Source organism: Apium graveolens, unplaced genomic scaffold (genome assembly GCF_009905375.1).
Source record: "Apium graveolens cultivar Ventura unplaced genomic scaffold, ASM990537v1 ctg7042, whole genome shotgun sequence".
NCBI classification, from domain to species: Eukaryota; Viridiplantae; Streptophyta; class Magnoliopsida; order Apiales; family Apiaceae; genus Apium; species Apium graveolens.
Window position 1 is genome coordinate 1 of NW_027419993.1, and position 23,461 is coordinate 23,461.

Here is a 23,461-nt window from a genome sequence, read left to right on the forward strand (position 1 = left end):
CATCTAACTCTCATTATTAGTAATGTGCAAAATTTTTTTATTTTCAAATTTTTATTTTTAGTATGAGTATACTTTTTAAATTTGTATTATGAGTTATAAAAATCTTTTACGATTTTCACTTTAAAAATATCTAATAAAATAAATATTAACCAATTATATATTTTTTTAATTATATAACCGATATCTAATATATATATTTATTTTATAAACCTATAGTCTAAACTATGTTGACGCGTAATTTGGATATTTGTTTTTCAATCACATTATTAAACTAATCAAAACTAAAATTTGATATGTCATATTTATTATTTTTTATATTTTATTTAGGATGTTTATTGTTAATTAGTTTATAAAAAAATAACAACGGTGCACTTATAATATGTTCGAAAGTTTAAAAAGTGGAACCAAACACTAACTTTCAAAATAATTGTGAAATTTTCACTATGAAATAAAAAATAAATAAAGATATACAACATTAAGAATTTGAAAAAAATCTTAATAAAATTAGTAATTATATAGGAAATTTTCCTATAAAAAGAGTGTTATCTTTTCACAAACCCTAACACTTGACCCACTGTCAGCCGCCCCCATCTATTTCATAGAGAGTCAAATTTACAATAAACACTGATGAACATATTCGAAGATGAAGAAGACAATAAAGAAAACCACCCTCCACTCCCTATACAGAATGTAAATCAAGATTGGCACGGTATATTTCTTTACTCATCTTGAAAAAATAAATAATCATAGTTAATTTTTTTCTAATTAATTGTTTTCTACAGGTATTTCAAGGGGATTGGTTATGATACATCAGTACATGATAAAAATTAGAGTGAGAGAGGATGGGTGTAGATGATTCTACTATTACATGCCATCTCTAAACGCGGTGTGTGGTTATAATTCATTTTCTTATTATTCTATTATATTGATGACATGATTAATAGACAATACTAATTTACATTTTTTAGTAATATTGAATGACAAATAGTTTGAGTAAGGACATCTAACTTTCATGATGCATATGCCATTAATTATACTTAAAAATAATTAAAGGATATAGTTTATGTGTTTAGAAACTTGAGATTTTGTGCAGGAGGATGTAGGTCAATTATGTGTTGCCTGGATTATATTAGATTGACTTAGTGGCTTATATTAGTTTATAGCTTTAATTTTAAAAGTTGTTTGTATTTCGATCATCTCCCTAGCTATATATATATATATTATCATGTTATAAATGATGTAAAACTTAATGCTAAAGTAAAATTCCTAATTTTTTGAGTTGGTTTTCGAACAACATATTTCTTGTTTATACTCAATGCCAGGATGTATACAAATATATATAAGCTGTGTATTGTAAAACTGAGAAAAACAAAGACTTGCGTGTAAGTTGTTTTTATTGATTTGAAGCGTACAATATAAATAGATAGCTGATAGAATATGCAGCTAAAAACAAGGGCCATCAAACAACTAACTCTTCTAATGCAGTTCTACTTCTACGTGTCTACATATGCCATTTCTAAAACTTCTCCACGACTATGCATACTAATTCAACATGCACATACTTTAATTATTTTAAACTAGCTATAAGTTTCAAAATAATTCCAACAATCATCCCCTTAGTTTTGAAACTTATTTAGGCAACTCCATTACTCCCAGTAATCTGCGCATTCTTTCAAATTTGATAGTAGTGAGAGCTTTGGTCAGGAAATCTGCTCGTTGCATATCACTACTCACATGCTTGACAATGATCTCCTTTCTCTCAACACATTCTCGAATATAATGGTAGCGTTTGTCTATATGTTGTACTACGCCCATGAAAAACTAGGTTCCTTGCAAGATCGATGGCGGATTTATCATCAATGTACAAGATTACTGGACCCATATCTTCACCTGTTAGCTTGCTCAGCAGATTCCTCAGCCAAACAGCTTGACAAGCTGATGTCGTCCCTCCCATAAACTCTGCCTCGCACGAAGACAAGGCCACACACCTTTGTTTCTGTGAGACCCATGTGATGAGGTTATCATTTAAGTAAAATACCATTCCTCTTGTACTCTTCCTGTCATCTGTTTGTCCTCCAAAATCGCTATTCGAGTATCCTGTAAGCATATTGTTTCTAATATCCCTCGAATAAACCAGGCCGTAGTTAATTGTACCCTTGACGTACCTGAGTATACGCTTTAGCATTCATATGAAGAACTGTGGGCTTTTCCATTAAACGGCTGACTATCCCCACATCATAAGCCATGTCGGGACATGTATGCACAAGGTAGCGAAGTCCTCCAACCAAGCTTTTGTATTCTGTTGGATCCACCAGTTTCCCGCCTTCGTCGTTAGTCAAATGCTCCTTCGGATCCATAGGATATTTAGTGGGGTTAAAAGCTTGCATTCCAGCCTTCTCCAATATTTTCTTTGTGTAAGCTGACTGTTTTAGCTCTATACAGTCCTTCATTTGTTGAACCAGGTAATACACAAAATGCGCTACTCTTCTATCTTCCATGTCTGCTCAACCCATGATCTGCTTATCACTTGTGGCACCCAACAATATTTCCAAAAAACAATCTCACACAACTCAAATAATATAACTTTAGTATAAATAGACAATAATAACTTGTTGACTCCATTACATAATAAATTAAACAAAACTTGAAGAAGATTATATAATTATGTGTTATTCTAATAAAGTAAATAATGTAAATGTTGGGTTTTCAGAACCTTTTATAATGCTTCCAAATAGGTTCCTAGGCCTTCTAAGTAGATATCTAGCTCTGCTCCATGTATTCACCAAAAAATCTATCTATCTATACTATACTATTATAGGCAATTTGGTAGTTGGTTGGTTATTTGGTACAGTTATTTGGTACGCAAAATAAGAACCGTCAGATTTAAAGACATATAGATGGAACCGTTGGATATAATAATAAAATATTATATTAATATTTAAACTGCTCTCATAGGTTGAGGGTTCGAATTCCGTCAACAACGTATTAAATTTAAACTTTATATCTTTATTTTTAATAGTTTCTACAGGTTCAAGGTTCGAGACTTGTAAATAACATATTATATTTATATTTATTTTCAAGTCTCAAATTATCATAACACATAAATTATTATAATGTATTATGTTCTTTGATTTATTTTTCAACTATTAAAAATTTATATTAATATATCAATAATTTTAAGATAAAACTTATTATTAAAAATTAATCGAGTGTTAAAAGCAATCCGTGTATCGCCCACGTTACAGACTAGTATATATATGGGCTACTCTAATAGAAACCAATTTTGGAATAGAAACTAGAAATTAAATAATATTTTATTTTAAATTATTTTGAAAAATATCACATATGATATGCAAATCGATCGTTGAGAGGTGGAGAAAAATACAGTGAAATCGGATTTTAAAACAAATTACCGTTTGACGTTAAAAATAAAATAAAAAGCGGAGGAAAAAAGTTGAGATTGTGTGTGGGATGGTATCGATTAGTTCGGTGTGGTGCTTTTAGGGGGCTATTAAGTTAGATTGATCTAATGGCTTATATTAGTTTTTAGTTTCTATTTTAACTTTAGTTTCTATTTGATCATTTGCCTATTATATATGTGTGTGCCTACACTTATAAAATAACACTGATTTCGATTGCTAACCCATGAACTCCCTAAAATGATACGACCAAGTTTCTTGGAGTGAATATCACACGTGCGTGTAATAACCTCACACAGAATATATAATGTAATTTCTATATCAATAATTATAATATCTTGGATCCTATATATAATAATATTAGCACGTCCTCATCAAATAAAACAATTTTTTTCTAATATTGTAATTAGCTAATATTCTAATAAAATAGATAATTTGTTTTAGAAACTTCTAAATATTAGGCTTGCAGAGTCTTTTGTTTTGCTTCCAAATCGTCTCAAGAATTTTAGAAATATGTCAACTACTAGTAGGAGTATATGAGTCTTTTGTTTTGCTTCCAAAAGTTTCTTCGAGACTTTACACATATGTCTAGTACTAGTACTAGTAGGAGTATATTTATTACATATTTTGACGAATAAATGTGTCTACACTCACAAAATGAGGCGCATCTTGATGAAAAAGCTAAAGACTCCCGAAAATGATACGACCAAGTTTCATGAGGAGAATATTATATATGACCATGTTAGTAATATTTCGAACTAAAAAATGCAACCAAGGAAAAATTTATCAATAAACCATTTTTTTAGCAATATCATTGACTTTATTAGCATAGGACATATGAAATACCGATAGCTTAACTTGGTTATTACATAACCCCAAGGCTATGTTGACACTCTAGATTAACTTTTGCTTTTAATTTTTCTTCAATTATCCATGGTAGATATTAGGGTTAAACTGTATACATATTTTCTACCACTATGTGTCTCTTTGAAAGAATATTTTGGTTGAGGAACATGACAATTAAATAATATGTCTAACCATAATATTGTGAGTACTTGATTGTTGGTGTTGAACATGGTACAAAAAACACTTCATTCCTTGAACTGATTACTTTAATATTTATCCTCTTCATATCATGCTTAACTATATGTGCAATATGGATAAAATACTTTATAAGAAACATCTTCTTTTATATTTAGTTTTCTTGTGGTCTCGATCACCAATCCTTAACTTTTTATTTGTTGAGGTCTAATTATAGGATTCTTGCTTGCCAAAAATAAATAAATTATAGGATGCCTGATAAGTGCTCAAAAAGTTCGAATAACTTATTTTCGCTGACAATAAGGTTTTTGTCAGGTTTGGAAAATATATTTTTAAGGTAACAACTTTTTCAGAGAGGTAATTACAGGGCAATTAAGGTGAGGTAACTATCAGCGAAGTAATTGATTCATCATTGATTATGTAGCAAAAATAGTGGCTCTGATACCAATTGACGGGGGATGCTGATTTGGAAAAATTAGGATTTAAGATATTAAAACTCTCGCAAGGTTTTTTCCATTTAAATGAATATTTTTTCTTAAAAATAAAATTTTAAAGAATTACAATAATAAAAAGCCCCTAATTTAATTTGAATAAATTAATTTAACTTTTACTTCAAAGATGATTTTATATGATTATTGTTAAAATACAATTAAATGGCTCCAAAAGTTTAACTGTCATGTAAATATATAGTATTACAAAAACATAGTAAAAATAATTTTAACCTTGTGATTTGACAGGATTTTGCCCTCTTTGGTATGAAAAACAATGAGATTAAGAAGGTAGTACGTTGAGGGAAATAATTAACGTGCCTCTGTTGTTTTTGATGAATAATTACGGATCTTGTTTTTTAAATTTTGTTGCCAAGTTATTTTGTCTTATTGATTATTTCGTACGAAAATATATAAAGTAAACTCTCTTTATTTTGTAGTTTTTGCATATATGTGTATTAATTTAATAATAATAGCAATAATAATAATATAATAATAATTTTAATTTATTTGCATTATTATATTAATATTAATATTTACTGCTATAGGTGTGATGCAAGAATCATTTAGTAGTTTGTTAGGGCTAGAATTCAATGTATCCTATGTTGGGTCGTTAATCTAAACTTGGGAAGCTTGTTATTTATTTCTTAGTTGCTATCTTAATTAAACTGTCGTGCAAAGTTTGTTTGATCGTGTTGACGTGGTCTAAAGAACTGGAAAGGGCGTTGCTGAATAAACGTTAGTCTTTGAGATGTTGTAGGACTTCAGTTGTTTAGTGTGCTATTTTGTAGGACATTTACTTGCATTGTTTTAGTTTAAGTATTGTAGTTTCTTATCAAATAAAAAAAAGCTGTTCAAAAAACGCTATCTTATTAAAATACACATACAGACACTTAAGTTGCATATCTTGTGGCCAATATCCTATAGTGACAACCTCCTTACTAGTTACTAGTTTATCTTGTATATTTTCTAGCATTTAGTACAAACACCAAAAAACCCTCGTATATATTTGCTAATTATCTATAAATAAACCCTCTCCTCCTCTTTATTGGTATATAGTTATTATATTGTTAATTATTTTTATGTAGGAGGGGAATGGGTTCTTGGTTTTGGTTTTGTTGGTAATTTATGTTCCTAGTATGGAATGATGTATAAGCTAAAACTTTTATAGAATTTTTTCTGTAGGTAAACTGTAAAAATCTAACTCAAAATATAAGGTTTAGCTTGTTCTTTCAAGCTTGATAGGAGAATTCTCTTTTTAATATTCAAGTAGGATACTAACATTATTAAGGTATCTGGTATTTACTTGGAGAAAGCTTCTGAGCAGTTTAAAATGTTTGTAATCATATACAAGTTTTGGAGTACCAAATCAATATTGCTATTTGAAAGTCCAGGCTGGAAGATTAATTTGTATGTGTTTTTCTTTTCAGCACATCAAGCTCCCTGTGTTCGGATGCCAGAATTTCATGGGAAAAGGTTTAAATAATGGACCCCAGAATTTTGTTCCAGGAAATTGTGCGAAGCGGGTTGATCCAGTATCACCAGTTGCATCTTAATGCTAATGTAAAACTTCAAGTTTTTTGAGTTGGTCTTCATCAGCATAGGACACATTTACTCATTGTATTCAGATTTTATTTATTATAGGCTAGCATAGAGTCCCAGAGGGAACTTGTTTCAGATTTTTTTGCACCCAGTGCCAAAAGGAGATGGTGCTTCTCACAATGCAAGAAATCGCCCTAAACAGGCTGCTCTTTTTGCTCCGGTTGTGCTATTAAATTTTACCTGTATATTGATTAAAGCAAAAATGATAAAAGAAATTAAGAATTGTTATACATAACATTCAAAGTTGACTAGACAACATTTAGATTATTTGATAAATTTTGGTGCAAGTATATTTGCAATATTCTTCTTGTGTGACTAGCTCATCTTAAAAAGGCACTCTCTGGCATATATATAGTTTATTGACTAGTTATTCTTAAAAAAGCCTCTGGAAAATCTATATTCTTAATTAATATTTTATCATGATGTTGGAAATGGAGTTCAAAGTTTACAATCTGTACTCTTAAAATAGCTGGAATACGGCATTACTCAGTCTCACTACAGTTCAAACCACGCGATTCTGGTTGTTTATGTCTTGTGTCTTAAAACATTGTTTTTACTTCATTAACGGTGGGCGTGGCAGTGTCAACTGTAAGCAGAGCCAGGTTGGGGTTACGGTATGTCATCTTATTTATTTCTCTGCTGATCTTTTGTCTTTGTCCTGTGTTTCGAATTTCTATTCTTTGAGATGTTAAATTGAAGATTGTACATATATTTGTTATATTATTCTATGATATAATTAATGTATCTAGAAGTTTATAACATATTATTAGATGCTATCAGTTTTATGAATAGTCTATTTTCCCCTTTGTATTTCAATTCTTCTTTACAATTACTATAAACCTTAGCTCATTTTTTTCCCAACTATGTAATTTTTCTTTCGTGTACTTTTAGAAGTTACAGCTGAAACGCTTCCTGCACTATCCAAAATTGGTTTGAAACTGGTACGTGAAAGAGTTTCTCAACTTTGATATGCCTAGCGAACACCAGACATTGTCGGGTGAAATTATTGTTCATGTCCTATAATCCAACGGTGGAGGCTGTCTATCAAAATTTGTGTGTCGTTCACGATGGTCAGATTTGCGTTGTTAAGGTTAGGCTTACAAATCTGATGGTAATGTAATTTGTGCCAAAATTTTGCTGCAGTCAGGCTAAAACTTTTACAATTTAATGTGTGGGACTTTTGTATTCGCAATATTGAGCAATTTATATCTGGCAATACCTTGCTATCTCAGGCTTCGGTTTTTGTCCTGCGAATATAAGGCATACTGTTGAGAATGATTCATCCTACTTGCAATCTAGTACATCAAAAAGATATTCTAATGCGTAGTATTCTTCATATTTCCTACAGTATAAATTAGCTCAATCTATTTTATGATGGCCATTGAGCCATCTTGGTCTTCTATGTTAGTTATCAATAATGTTTATATATACATATATAATTGGATGTGAATTTAGGTACACAACCCAAATAAAGCAGAAATTTGGTTGTGCGCCGAGCTTTTTTATTGTGTTACAATTGAATTTCTTTCTTTTATCTGTTTATATAATTTCATGTGAGATAGTGTTACTTTCCAAGTCAACATAATGTATGAATCACTAGTAACATTCACCATCCAAAAAACCATCCAAAAACTCCTGATCACTTTTAATATGATCTTCCCAGCTGGTTCATATAAGTTGTGTCTTAACGTTTATGAATCATAGTACAGGGATGGATTATATATGATGTGTCCTAACCTTTATGAACTGCAGTATAGGAATGAATATTTTTTCTTTACGATCTGAACTTTTTCGAATCTTGTATTTCAATCTCTGTAATTACAGCTAAGCTAACAGGATTGTGTATATTACTCGGGCTCTTCATCTTACCTTCAAGTACCCGTGTTGGACACTCGACAATTGGACATGTACACTCGGATTTGAACACTTATTTTACAATAAAAACATGTATATTTTCAAAATATTTGGAGTCCGATACTTGACACGTATCCATGTCGAACACTTCTTGCTGAGTCCGAGTAAATGCATTGATTCCTGCAGATATTTGTTACAGGAGGGTCCCAAGTTAAATTATAATTGTACATAAGTTTTTCTATTCTTAACTCGTACAATTATCATCTTCAACTGATGTTGGTATGAAAATGTTAACATTCACTATTAAATTAGTAATAACATAGAGATATGATGTGTCTATTGACCACCTTAACTTTAGTTGAAAACCTGAAGTACTCAACCTAAACAAAGAAACACCTCAAGATATATAAATCGTTTATTTCTGCCGGGCTTGGAACTCTCCCCAGCTCCCGCCTCCCCTCCCCCCCCTCCCCAAAGGAAAAAAGAAGATCCACCTTTGAGCAAAGAACACAGTATCATTATGTCACCTGAAATAAGATGGATTACATCCTTAGCTCCATTCTAAGGTTGATATGTAGTCAATAAGATCGTGCTACAAATGTTATCTCCAATTTTTTCACAAAGTGGCTGGACTTGCAATTAGTGTAATAATGTGACTCCTTTGTATAAGCGAACAGACATATCTTTTCTCCTAAAAGCCCTACACTAATAATCCAAAAATATTCTAAAGATATGGCCAACATCATCAATTATTAAAATATATTTGAATTAAATAATATATCATAATTCTAACAAGTGTGTTTTATGGATGTTGGTTTGTAGGAAAGGGAACCCATCATCATGAGAGCAGCACCTTCACCGTGGCAAGATCAAAATTTTGTTAAATCATAATTATCAGTACAATCTCTGACTACTTTGTGCAACCAAATGTTCTTTTCTGTAATTTTTGGTTTCACACCAGAAGTACAAAGCTCTATTCTTTCATGCTAACTAAAGTCTATCACAGGTGTCATGTATTTAAATACAGGAAGAGTTGATGACATCCATTTGCATGTATAGAAGAATTTCACACCAAACACTTTATCTGCTGTCAAATTTTCATGGTTAGCAGAAGAAGTTTACAATTTCAAAGCGTCTTGACTTGCCCTTGATGTAGGGTTTACAAAAAGATACGTGCGATGTACGTAGGTATTATGATTTAGGGATAATTAAGTTTTTACAAGAATTCTCTTCTTTTTGCAGCTTATTTAACAAACATATTTCTTTGTACAAATAGTCTTTATATTTGTTTTCCTCAAAACCCTCAATTATTTATCTGATCAAATCTCGGCTCTTTATCTTAATTTAAAATGCATCAAATGAACAGACTGCAAAACTTGTGATGCTTTGAAGTACTATGTTCAGTTTACTTTTAAATATATAATCTATTCTAGTTTATTTGCACACTTCACTTTTGAAAATCATATTAATTTTTCTGTAGCACTTTGCATTAAAAAAGTTTTATACGTTATAACTTGTGTGTTTATAACATGAGGGGTACCTAATTGTTATAATGGTATTATCAAATAAATACAAAAACTACCTCCGTCGGCTTAAAGATGAAACTAAGAACAACTGGCAAGGTCTTCTTAGTATGCTAAAATTGTTGCAAACATGTTGATGGTGAATTGGAGTAATGTATTACATAATTGTTAATCCTTGTTATCTTTCTCCATTGTATAGATGTCAGAAGTGGTCAACTTAAGGTGGGACTTGATTCATCACAATTATGCAGCATGGATGAATTCAAGAAGTAAGTTTAATTTATTATTTATTTTTCTTTGTCTTTTGTTACCTTGCTTTTGAGCTTTCTTCTTCAGGTTTTGTTTTAAGCCTTCAAATTCTATTTATAATGAAAAACTGGACATATTTATTACAGAACCAAACTAATTCCTTAATCTGATTCAATAGCTAGACGATAATTGTTGCAAGTCCGTTGTTCTATATTTGTGCCTATTGAGTATTGACATAGTTGACTGGGATACACATGTGTATGGATCTATATAGATGGACTTATCCTTAGAGGTTTATTAGTATGGTTTTAATAATATTCAAAATAATCAAGGCAGGTTGTTTATCATAGCCATTCCTTAGGAATTAGTATATTTTATTAAGTGAAGAAACTAAGCATTCATCTACGAAGTCTGTCCTGCTTGCAAATTTTTTCTGTAGCTATTTGTGTAAGACACACACATGGTCACATGGTCACAACCAACATTTACCATAATGTGTAACTACTTGAAACACAATGACGTATGAATAATAGTTTAATCAGTGATATGTATATGAAAGATGTGTCAAGTTTTCACAAATAGAGCTAAAATTGTTGATTTAATTTTTTTAATTAAAATGATGTAGGACAACTCTAGTTATGATGGATATATAAACTAAAATGATAACCATGATAGAATTTAGGCGGATGAACAAACTAGCATAACAGCCGTTATCCCAAGGGTTTCCCAACAACAAAATGCAGAAGAGACCCAATTTAGGATTCAAAGATATTCGAGTAAGTTTGGAAAAAGATTTCTAATGTATTTTGGAGTTCTAGCTCGAATTCTCTATACTTGAGGCATGTTGGTTTGTTGTGTACTTCCTAGCAACCCTAATGATTTTTGTATTAATTTCAATAGGTGCTCTCAACTTGCATTTGAATCATAATAATAAGAATATATATTACTTAAGGTAAGTGAATAGGAAAATAATAATATCAAATTATCAGAGGGGTTATTTCAAATAAAAATTTATAAAAATTGGGGAAATGTTATGATCGGTAGCTATATTGGTAGGGCCGCAAAAGAAAAGAGAAGTAAAAAGGAGAAGTCATCTCGTTACTTCACCCTGTTTTTGGTCAATGACTTTTACATCTTTCCTGTGTTTCAGCTAGTCCGGCCATACTTGTAGTCGAGCAGTGAAGATGGGGAGGCCTAATATGCACACATAGTGAAGTAGCCACTGGTGCAATATGGAAGATAACCGTAAATTTAGCACCAAATGGGGACATAACTTGTACATGTTCTTCATCTCGACATCATACATCAGCAATTTGACTTGGTGTTTATGTGAAGAACTCAAAGTATTTTTTCAATAGTTTTTTCCCATGTTCCCGAGAGTTTCTAATCCCAATGATCTCGAGATGAGGTGGCCGAGTCCGGTTTACCAAGTCTGCATTGACATTGCTTTCTTTCTTGTATCTTGTAGACTGCTCAGCCTAAGGCTAAAATATAAAAATGGTGCTAGTAAGAAGAGAAAGTCAATTACGTGGGTGAACCATATGGCCCCCAAAAGAATCGCGCTTCAACCTGGACAGATAAATACTTAAGTCGCTATCTATCCGAAGAACCTAGGTGCCCTACATATTTATTGCAAAGTAGCTGTCAGAGTCTTGTATCTTTTAGTAGCTTGTGTCACTGGGTCCGTGGGGAAACCCTAGGAATTCACATCAGAAACATAGTAAAGTAATAACACAAGGAGAATTAGTAGGAAAAATTGAATATCACTTAAATAAGTATTTAATAATTTTTGATGTTATTTTATTATAAAGACTAATAATAAGTATGGTGATAGTACAGATAAATTCTAATTATTTATTATTAATGATGGTGAGATGTGCACTCTAGTTTGTTTGGTGGTGCATAATATAACAATGTATGTGGAAGATAAAATAAAAAATATTAATTTTTGTCATACTATATATTTTATTAATGATGAAGATGTTTCATTAAGTCACTACATAGGCTTTTATTTGTGGAATGAGATTGCTAGTTTACAAACAACCATTTAACTCTATTAGAAGGAAGCCTTTTTAGATGATGGGCTCAAAAAAAAATTCATGCAGGCTGGGCCCTAAAAATAAATAATATCATACTTATGTGGATTTAAATTATTTAACAAACCCACCAAGTGGTACCAAATATTTAGTTCAACACTCCATAATAATTTCTCATATGGCTCCAGTACCGGTCTGGGATAGGCAAGTGGGCTACCCCTGATGGGCTAAAGGCCGAGGCATGTGGGGCTTGGAGTATGAGAGTGGGGATTAAGCAGATTGTTGGGAGTTGCCTCAGTTGTCATACTAATTTCATACTGATGTATGATATTTCATTAGTATCAATTTGTATGATAATTCCAACTATTTCCACTAGTAATGTGTAGTAAATATATAAATAAGTTGTATATTACAAATATGATTCTACCATAAGTATAATTGAGAGAGATACACAATATATGGTATACATTATCCCTTTTACACAGGATTTTATCTCATATAACTTCTCTCATCTAACTCTTCATTATTAGTAATGTGCAAATAAATTTTTTTTATTTCAAATTTTTATTTTTAGTATGAGTATACTTTTTAAATTTGTATTATGAGTTATAAAAATCTTTTACGATTTATCACTTTAAAAAATATCTATAAAATAAATATTAACCAATTATATATTCTTTTTTAATTATATAACCGATATCTAATAAATATAATTTATTTTATAAACCTATAGTCTAAATTATGTTGACGCGTAATTTGGATATTTATTTTTCAACCACATTATTAAACTACTCAAAACTAAAATTTGATATGTCATATTTATATTTTTTACATTTTATTTAGGATGTTTATTGTTAATTAGTTTATAATAAAAATATTAAAAGTGTTATATTGCAAATTATATGACATCATATTTATTAAATAACAACGGTGCACTTATAATATGTTCGAGGATTAAAAGTGGAACCAAACACTAACTTTCAAAATAATTGTGAAATTTTGACTATGAAATAAAAATAAATAAAGATATACAACATTAAGAATTTTAAAAAAATCTTAATAAAATTAATAATATATAGGAAATTTCCCTATAAAAAGAGTGTTATCTTTTCACAAACCCTAACATTTGACTGTCAGCCGCCCCCATCTATTTCATAGAGACTCAAATTTACACTAAACAGTGATGAACATATTCGAAGATGAAGAAGACAATAAAGAAACCACCCTCCACATGTAAATCAAGATTGGCAAGGTATATTTCCTTACTCCTCCTCTTGAATAAATAAATAATCATAGTTAATTTTTTTCTAATTAATTGTTTTCTACAGGTATTCAAGGGGATTGGTTATGATACATCAGTACATGATAAAAATTAGAGTGAGAGAGGATGGGTGTAGAGGATTCTACCATTACATGCCTTCTCTAAACGCGGTGTGTGGTTATAATTCATTTTCTATTATTCTATTATATTGATGACATGATTAATAGACAATACTAATTTATATTTTTTTAGTAATATTGAATGACAAATAGTTTCAATAAGGACATCTAACTTTCATGATGCATATGCCATAATTATACTTAAAAATAATTAAATGATATAGTTTATGTGTTTAGAAACTTGAGATTTTGTGCAGGAGGATGTTGGTCAATTATGTGTGGTGCCTGGATTATATTAGATTGACTTAGTGGCTTATATTAGTTTATAGCTTTAATTTTAAAAGTTGTTTGTATTTCGATCATCTCCCTAGCTATATATATATATCATGTTATAAATGATGTAAAACTTAATGCTAAAGTAAAATTTCTATTTTTTGAGTTGGTTTTCAACAACATAGTGCATATTTCTTGTTTATACTCAATGCCAGGATGTATACAAATATATATATAAGCTGTGTATTGTAAAACTGAGAAAAACAAAGACTTGTGTGTAAGTTGTTTTTATTGATTTGAAGCGTACAATATAAATAGATAGATGATAGAATATGCAGCTAAAAACAAGGACCATTAAACAACTAACTCTTCTAATGCAGTTCTACTTCTACGTGTCTACATATGCCATTTCTAAAACTTCTCCCACGACTATGCATACTAATTCAACATGCACATACTTTAATTATTTTAAAACAATCTATAAGTTTCAAAATAATTCCAACAATCACCCCCTTAGTTTTGAAACTTATTTAGACAACTCCATTACTCCCAGTAATCTGCGCATTCTTTCAAATTGGATAGTAGTGAGAGCTTTGGTCAGGCAATCTGCTCGTTGCATATCACTACTCACATGCTTGACAATGATCTCCTTTCTCTCAACACATTCTCGAATATAATGGTAGCGTTTGTCTATATGTTTACTGCGCCCATGAAATGTACAAGATTACTGGACCCATATCTTCACCTGTTAGCTTGCTGAGCAGATTCCTCAGCCAAACAGCTTGACAAGCTGATGTCGTCCCTGCCATAAACTCTGCCTCGCACGAAGACAAGGCCACACACCTTTGTTCTGTGAGACCCATGTGATGAGGTTATCATTTAAGTAAAATACCATTCCTCTTGTACTCTTCCTGTCATCTGTTTGTCCTCCAAAATCGCTATTCGAGTATCCTGTAAGCATATTGTTTCCAATATCCCTCGAATAAACCACGCCGTAGTTAATTGTACCCTTGACGTACCTGAGTATACGCTTTACAGCATTCATATGAAGAACTGTGCGCTTTTCCATGAAACGGCTGACTATCCCCACAGCATAGCCATGTCGAGACATGTATGCACAAGGTAGCGAAGTCCTCCAACCAAGCTTTTGTATTCTGTTGGATCCACCAGTTTCCCGCCTTCGTCCTTAGTCAAATGCTCATTCGGATCCATAGGATATTTATTGGGGTTAAAAGCTTGCATTCCAGCCTTCTCCAATATTTTCTTTGTGTAAGCTGACTGTTTTAGCTCTATACAGTCCTTCATTTGTTGAACCTCCATTCCCAGATAGTACGACAACCTCCCCAAATCATTCATTTCGAACCAATCATTCATCCGTTGTTTAAATTCATTTAGTACCTGTTATTAAGAGATCGTCTACATAGACTCCAACAATGAGAGCTTCAACACCATTACTCCTGATGTACAATGCATGCTCATATGGGTACCTTGAAAAACCTAGATTCTCAAAATACTTGTTTAGTTTAGCATACCAGACACGTGGTGCTTGATGCAGACCATAAAGAGCCTTAATCAATCTATACACCAAGTGTTCTTGACCTTCTTTAATAAAGCCTTAAGGTTGAGCAACATAAACTTCTTTCTAAATTTCTCTATTTAAAAATGTTGTTTTGACATCCAAGTGGTGAATCTGCCAATCGGTCTTGGTAGCCAATGCCAACAGAAAGCGAACAGTCTTGAGCCTGGTGACCGGAGCAAAAATTTCGTCAAAGTCCACCCCCTGCTCTTGTACGTATATTTTGGAGACGAGCCTTGTTTTGTATTTTATTATTTCCCCATTAGCATTCCTCTTCAGCTTGTATATCCATTTCAGGCCTATTACTTTGCGATAAGCCGTTAATTCTGTCAGTGTCCATGTCTTATTCTGCTCAATAGACTCCATTTCGCTCAGCATTGCTATAACTCATTAGCTCATCAATTCCCATCAATAGAAGCTCATCATCGAGCTTAATTTCCTATGTCTCATTTTAAATATCAGCAAGAGATTTGTAACGTCGCGGTTTACTGCTACTGTCCGAGCTTGTAGACTCTGAATGGTCTATGTTTACTGTCATCTGTGGTGTCATGGGCATGCTCCCTTTTGTCGATGGAGTCACTGCTTCATTTTCAGACTCCATACTCGTTTGTTGTGATTGAAAGCTTTCTTCTCCCCCTTTGAATAACAGTTTCTTCACTATTCTGAACATCAGGGCCAACTACAACAAACGTGGTCTGTTGATCACGATTTTCCTCTCTATGCTGATCCCATGGCCATGTTTTCCTTTCCTCGAACGCCACATCCATGTTTACAAATATCTTATTGCTTTGAGGATCAAGCAAGTGATATGCCTTTGTTCCTGGTTCATTGCCTTTGTTCGTGGTTCATTTCCAAGATGTATCACTGGTTTGCTCCTGTCATCCAACTTCTTAGTGTGTACCCCTGGGATTTTCATATAAGCCATAAATCCAAAGACACGTACATGGCCTATGTTTGGTTTATCTCCTTTCCATGCCTCATATAGAGTCCTTCCAGTTAGAGATCGCGTGGGTAACCTGTCGAGAATATACATGGAGTGTCTCACAGCTTCTCCCCATAACGTCAAAGGTAGATTCATTTATTTTAGCATACTTCTAGCCATTGCAACCACTGTCCTATTTCTTCGTTCCATCACCCCATTCTGTTGTGGAGAGTAGGGAGCTTTGTAGTGTCTTTCTATTCCGCTTTCCTCACATAATGTTATAAAATCTTGAGAACAAAATTTTCCTACACGATCAGTTCTGAGAGTCTTTACTCGCTTGTCTGTTACATTTTCAACATGTGCTTTGAACTTCTTAAATGTATTAAGGGCTTCATCCTTACTTTTTAGAGTATATGACCACATTATTGGACTGAAATCGTCCACCAAAAGAAGAAAATACCTGTTGCCACCAGTTGTTGCCGGAGATATCGGACCACAAAGATCACCATGCACCAATTCAAGCACTTGTTTCGCACAGAATTTGCTTTGAGATGGGAACGATTTTCTGACCTGTTTGGACATCGAACAATCTGTGCACATAGTCTTTGGATTCTCAAACGGCAACCCATGCACCATTTGTGTAGAATGCATAAGTGTCAAAGCTTGAAAATTCATGTGGCCAGTGAATGCCATAACCAAGATAATTCATCTGTCTTAGAGATTAACAATGCAGGCTTACTGGTTTCTATAGTTATTTTATAAAATCTATTAGGGGATCTTTTCACCTTCATAAGTCGTTTTCTTGATTTTTCAAACACCCACAAGTACTCACCATTTAAGACGACTTTGTTTCCAACTTCAGACAATTCTCCAAGACTAATTATGTTATTGCAAAGCAAATGGATATAATTTACCTCTTGGACGGTGTGTTCTTCCCCATTTTTGCATGCAAAGACCACATGGCTTTTCCCCTTTATTTCAACTGGTGAGCCATTTCCAAACCTCACTTGCCCAGTTACTCCCTCGTCAAGTTCTCTAAACTTTGATCGTAATCCTGTCACTTGATTACTCGCACCATTATCCAAATACCACAGGTTTGAATCAGCACGTTCACCATCGTGCACAAGTTTTCGTACAACCTTTTCTTCATTTAGCAACACCATTTCTTCCCCTTGTTTACTGTGTTTGGCCAATAAGAGTGCTAGCTCGTCATCCTTGATTTGTGCCATGTTTATTTCTTACTTTTGTTCCTTTTCTCTCCCGGTTTTTCGACACTCTGCAGCGAAGTAACCATATATGCCGCAGTTATAGCATTTTACTCTGCTTTTGTCGCGTAACCCACGTCCACCTTCCTTTCAACGATTTCTTTGGCTGGACGACCCCTCTGCACCTCCTCTGCTATTCCGTTTGATCCACTCCTCCCTAGTCAACAGAAGTTTTCCATCACTGTTTTCCCATTTTATTTGTAAAAGTTTGGAGATTGTAATATGAGTTTATACCTCTTTTTTCATCTTCAATTCATGATACAGTTTATTTGACCAGTTTCTGAGAAATTATTTTTAGCCAATGTTGGCTATTGATATTCCTTCCCATAAACTATATTGGCTATTGATATGCCTTCCTAGAAACTATATGCAGTAACAGGTTTCGACCATATTGATTTTCTTTTAGAAACATTGTCTAAGGATTTTTTTCACAAATAAATATGTACATATGTACTTATGCTAGATATTAATTAGATATCAGAGATATTAATAGGATTATTTTGGATATCTATCAAGTTGGACTTTTCAAAATTTAAATTTCATGAAATATGCTGTTATTAAATATTAAAGTAAAAATAAGTTGGGAAAAAGATTTTTAATGTATTTTGGAGTTCTAGCTCGAATTCTCTATACTCGAGGCATGTTGGTTTGTTGTGTACTTCCTAGAAATCCTATGATTTTTGTATTAATTTCAATAGGTTATTTGAAGTTGCATTTGAATCATAATAATGAAAATATTCTATTACTTAAGTAATGAAAAGGAAAATAAATAATAATTAGATTATCAGAGGGTTATTTCAAATAAAAATTGATAAATATTGGGGAAATGTTATGATCGGTAGCTATACTGGTAGGCGCAAAAAGAAAAGAGAAGTAAAAAGGAGAAGACATCTTGTTACTTCACCCTGTTTTTGGTCAATGACTTTCACATCTCTACTTGTGTTTCAGCTAGTCCAGCAATACTTGGTAGTTCGAGCAGTGAAGATGGGGAGGCCTAATATGCACACAGAGTGGAGTAGCCCACTGGTGCATTCTAGAAGATAACTGTAAATTTAGCACCAAATCGGGGCATAACTTGTGCATGTTCTTCATCTCGGATTCCATCATACTCAGCAATTTGACTTGGTGTTTATGTTAAAAACATCAAAGTACTTTTTAATAGTTTTTAATAGTTTTTAATAGTTTTTTTCCATTGTGAAAGCATCTTCTGTTCAGCTGGAGGTTCAATATTAAGACGATATATGCACACAGAGTGGAGTAGCCCACTGGTGCATTCTAGAAGATAACCGTAAATTTAGTACCAAATCGGGGCATAACTTGTGCATGTTCTTCATCTCAGATTCCATCATACTCAGCAATTTGACTTGGTGTTTATGTTAAAAAATATCAAAGTACTTTTTAATAGTTTTTTCCCCTGTTCCCCTATTCCCATGTGAAAGCCCCTAATTTAATTTGAATAAATTAATTTAACTTTTACTTCAAAAGATGATTTTTATATGATTATTGTTAAAATGCAATTAAATGGCTCCAAAAGTTTAACTGTCATGTAAATATATAATATTACAAAAATATAGTAAAAATAATTTTAACCTTGTGATTTGACAGGATTTTGCCCTCTTTGGTATGAAAAACAATGAGATTAAGAAGGTAGTACGTTGAGGGAAATAATTAACGTGCCTCTTTTGTTTTTGATGAATAATTACGGATCTTGTTTTTTAAATTTTGTTGCCAAGTTATTTTGTCTTATTGATTATTTTCGTACGAAAATATATAAAGTAAACTCTCTTTATTTTTGTAGTTTTTGCATATATGTGTATTAATTTAATAATAATAGCAATAATAATAATAATAATAATAATTTTAATTTATTTGCATTATTATATTAATATTAATATTTACTGCTATAGGTGTGATGCAAGAATCATTTAGTAGTTGTTAGGGCTAGAATTCAATGTATCCTATGTTGGGTCGTTTAATCTAAACTTGGGAAGCTGGTTTATTTATTTCTTAGTTGCTATATTAATTAAACTGTCGTGCAAAGTTTGTTTGGATCGTGTTGACGTGGTCTAAAGAACTGGAAAGGGCGTTGCTGAATAAACGTTAGTCTTTGAGATGATGTAGGACTTCAGTTGTTTAGTTGCTATTTTGTAGGACATTTACTTGCATTATTTTAGTTTAAGTATTGTAGTTCATTATCAAATAAAAAAAGCTGTTCAACCCTATCTTTATCAAAATACACATACAGACACTTAAGTTGCATATCTTTGTGCCAATATCCTATAGTGAAAACCTCCTTACTAGTTACTAGCTTATCATGTATATTTTTCTAGGCATTTAATACAAACAACCAAAAAACCCTCGTATATATTTGCTAATTATCTTATAAATAAACCCTCTCTGCTCTTATTGTATATAGTTATTATATTGTTAATTATTTTTATGTAGGAGAATGGTTTCTTGGTTTTGGTTTTGTTGGTAATTTATGTTCCTAGGTATGGAATGATGTATAAGCTAAAACTCTTTTATAGAATTTTTTCGGTAGGTAACTGTAAAAATCTAACTCAAAATATAAGGTTTAGCTTGTTCTTTCAAGCTTGATAGGAGAATTCCCTTTTTAATATTGAGAGTAGGATACTAACATTATTAAGGTATCTGGTATTTACTTGGAGAAAGCTTCTGAGCAGTTTAAAATGTTTTGTAATCATATACAAGTGTTGGAGTACCAAATCAATATTGCTAATTTGAAAGTCCAGGCTGGAAGATTAATTTGTATGTGTTTTCTTTTCAGCACATCAAGCTCCCTGTGTTCTGGATGCCAGAATTTCATGGGAAAAGGTTTAAATAATGGACCCCAGAATTTTGTTCCAGGAAATTGTGCGAAGCGGTTGATCCAGTATCACCAGTTGCATCTTAATGCTAATGTAAAACTTCAAGTTTTTTGAGTTGGTCTTCATCAGCATAGGGCACATTTACTCATTGTATTTACCAGTGCCAAGAGGAGATGGTGCTTCTCACAATGCAAGAATCGCCCTAAACAGGCTGCTCCTTTTGCTCAGGTTGGTGCTATTAAATTTTACCTTTATATTGATTAAAGCAAAAATGATAAAAGAAATTAAGAATTGTTATACATAACATTCGAAGTTGACTGGACAACATTTTAGATTATTTGATAAATTTTGGTGCAAGTATATTTTGCAATATTCTTCTTGTGTGACTAGTTCATCTTAAAAAGGCACTCTCTGGCATATATATTTATTGACTAGTTATTCTTAAAAAAGCCTCTGGAAAATCTATATTGTTAATTAATATTTTATCATGATTGTTGGAAGTGGAGTTCAAATGTTTACAATCCTGGCCTCTTAAAATAGCTGGAATACGGCATGTAATCAGTCTCACTACAGTTCAAACCACGCGATTCTGGGTTGTTTATGTCTTGTGTCTTAAAACAATGTCTTGTGTCTTAAAACATTGTTTTTACTTCATTAACAGTGGGCGTGGCAGTGTCAACTGTAAGCAGAAGCCAGGTTGGGGTTACGGTATGTCATCTTATTTATTTCTCTGCTGATCTTTTGTCTTTTGTCCTGTGTTTCGAATTTCTATAATCCAAAAATATTCTAAAGATATGGCCAACATCAATCAATTATTAAAATATATTTGAATTAAATAATGTATCATAATTCTAACAAGTGTGTTTTATGGATGTTGGTTTGTAGGAGAGGGAACCCATCATCATGAGAGCAGCACCTTCACGTGGCAAGATTAAAATTTTGTTAAATCATAATTATCCGTACAATCTCTGACTACTTTGTGCAACCAAATGTTCTTTTCTGTAATTTTTGGTTTCACCCAGAAGTACAAAGCTCTATTCTTTCATGCTAACTAAAGTCTATCACAGGTGTCATGTATTTAAATACAGGAAGAGTTGATGACATCCATTTGCATGTATAGAAGAATTTCACACCAAACACTTTATCTGCTGTCAAATTTTCAGGTTAGCAGAAGAAGCTTAAAATTTTCAAAGCGCCTTGAACGTGCCCTTGATGTAGGGTTTACAAGAAGATAGGTGCGATGTATGGAGGTATTATGATTTTAGGGATAATTAAGTTTTCACAAGAATTCTATTCTTTTTGCAGCTTATTTAACAAACATATTTCTTTTGTACAAATAGTCTTTATATTTGTTTTCTGAAAACCCTCAATTATTTATCTGATCAAATCTCGGCTCTTTATCTGAATTTATAAATGCATCAAATGAACAGACTGTAAAACTTGTGATGCTTTGAAGTACTATGTTCAGTTTACTCTTAAATATATAATCTATTCTAGTTTGTTTGCAACACTTCACTTTTGAAATCATATTAATTTTTCTGTAGCACTTTGCATTAAAAAAGTTTTATAAGTTATAACGTATGTGTTTATAACATGAGGGGTACCTAATTGTTATTATGGTATTATCAAATAAATACAAAAACTATCTCCGTCGGCTAAAGATGAAATTAATAACAACCGGCAAGGTCTTCTTAGTATGCTAAAATTGTTGCAAACATGTTGATGGTGAATTGGAGTAATGTATTTACATAATTGTTAATCCTTGTTATCTTTCTCCATTGTATAGATGTCAGAAGTGGTCAACTTAAGGTGGGACTTTTTCATCACAATTATGCAGCAGGGATGAATTAAAGAAGTAAGTTTAATTTATTATTTATTTTTCTTTGTCTTTTGTTACCTTGCTTTTGAGCTTTCTTCTTCAGGTTTTGTTTTAAGCCTTCAAATTCTATTTATAATGAAAAACTGGACATATTTATAACAGAACCAAACTAATTCCTTAATATGATTCAGTAGCTAGACGATAATTGTTGCAAGTCCGTTGTTCTATATTTGTGCCTATTGAGTATTGACATAGTTGACTGGGATACACATGTATGGATCTATATAGATGGACTAATCCTTAGAGGTTTATTAGTCAAGCTTTTAATAATATTCAAAATAATCAAGGCAGGTTGTTTATCATAGCCATTCCTTAGGAATTAGTATATTATATTAAGTGAAGAAACTAAGCATTCATCTACGAAGGTCTGTCCTGCTTGCAAATTTTTTCTGAAGCTATTTGTGTAAGACAGACACATGGTCACATGATCACAACCAACATTTACCATAATGTGTAACTATTTGAAACAAATGATGTATGAATAATATTTTAATCAGTGATATGTATATGAATGATGTGTCAAGTTTTCACAAATAGAGCTAAAATTGTTGATTTAATTTTTTTAATTAAAATGATATAGGACAACTCTAGTTATGATGGATATATAAACTAAAAATGATAACGATGATAGAATTTAGGTGGATGAACAGCTAGCATAACAGCCGTTATCCCAAGGGTTTCCCAACAACAAAATGCAGAAGAGACGCAATTTAGGATTCAAAGATATTCGAGTAAGTTTGGAAAAAGTTTTATAAAGTATTTTGGAGTTCTAGCTCGAATTCTCTATACTTGAGGCATGTTGGTTTGTTGTGTACTTCCTAGCAACCCTAATGATTTTTGTATTAATTTCAATAGGTGCTCTGAACTTGCATTTGAATCATAATAATAAGAATAATATATTACTTAAGTAATGAATAGGAAAATAAATAATAATCAGATTATCAGAGGGTTATTTCAAATAAAAATTTATAAATATTGTGGAAATGTTATGATCGGTAGCTATACTCGTAGGCGCAAAAGAAAAGAGAAGTAAAAAGGAGAAGGCATCTCGTTACTTCACCCTCTTTTTGGTCAATGACTTTTACATCTGTTCCTGTGTTTCAACTAGTCCGGCCATACTTGGTAG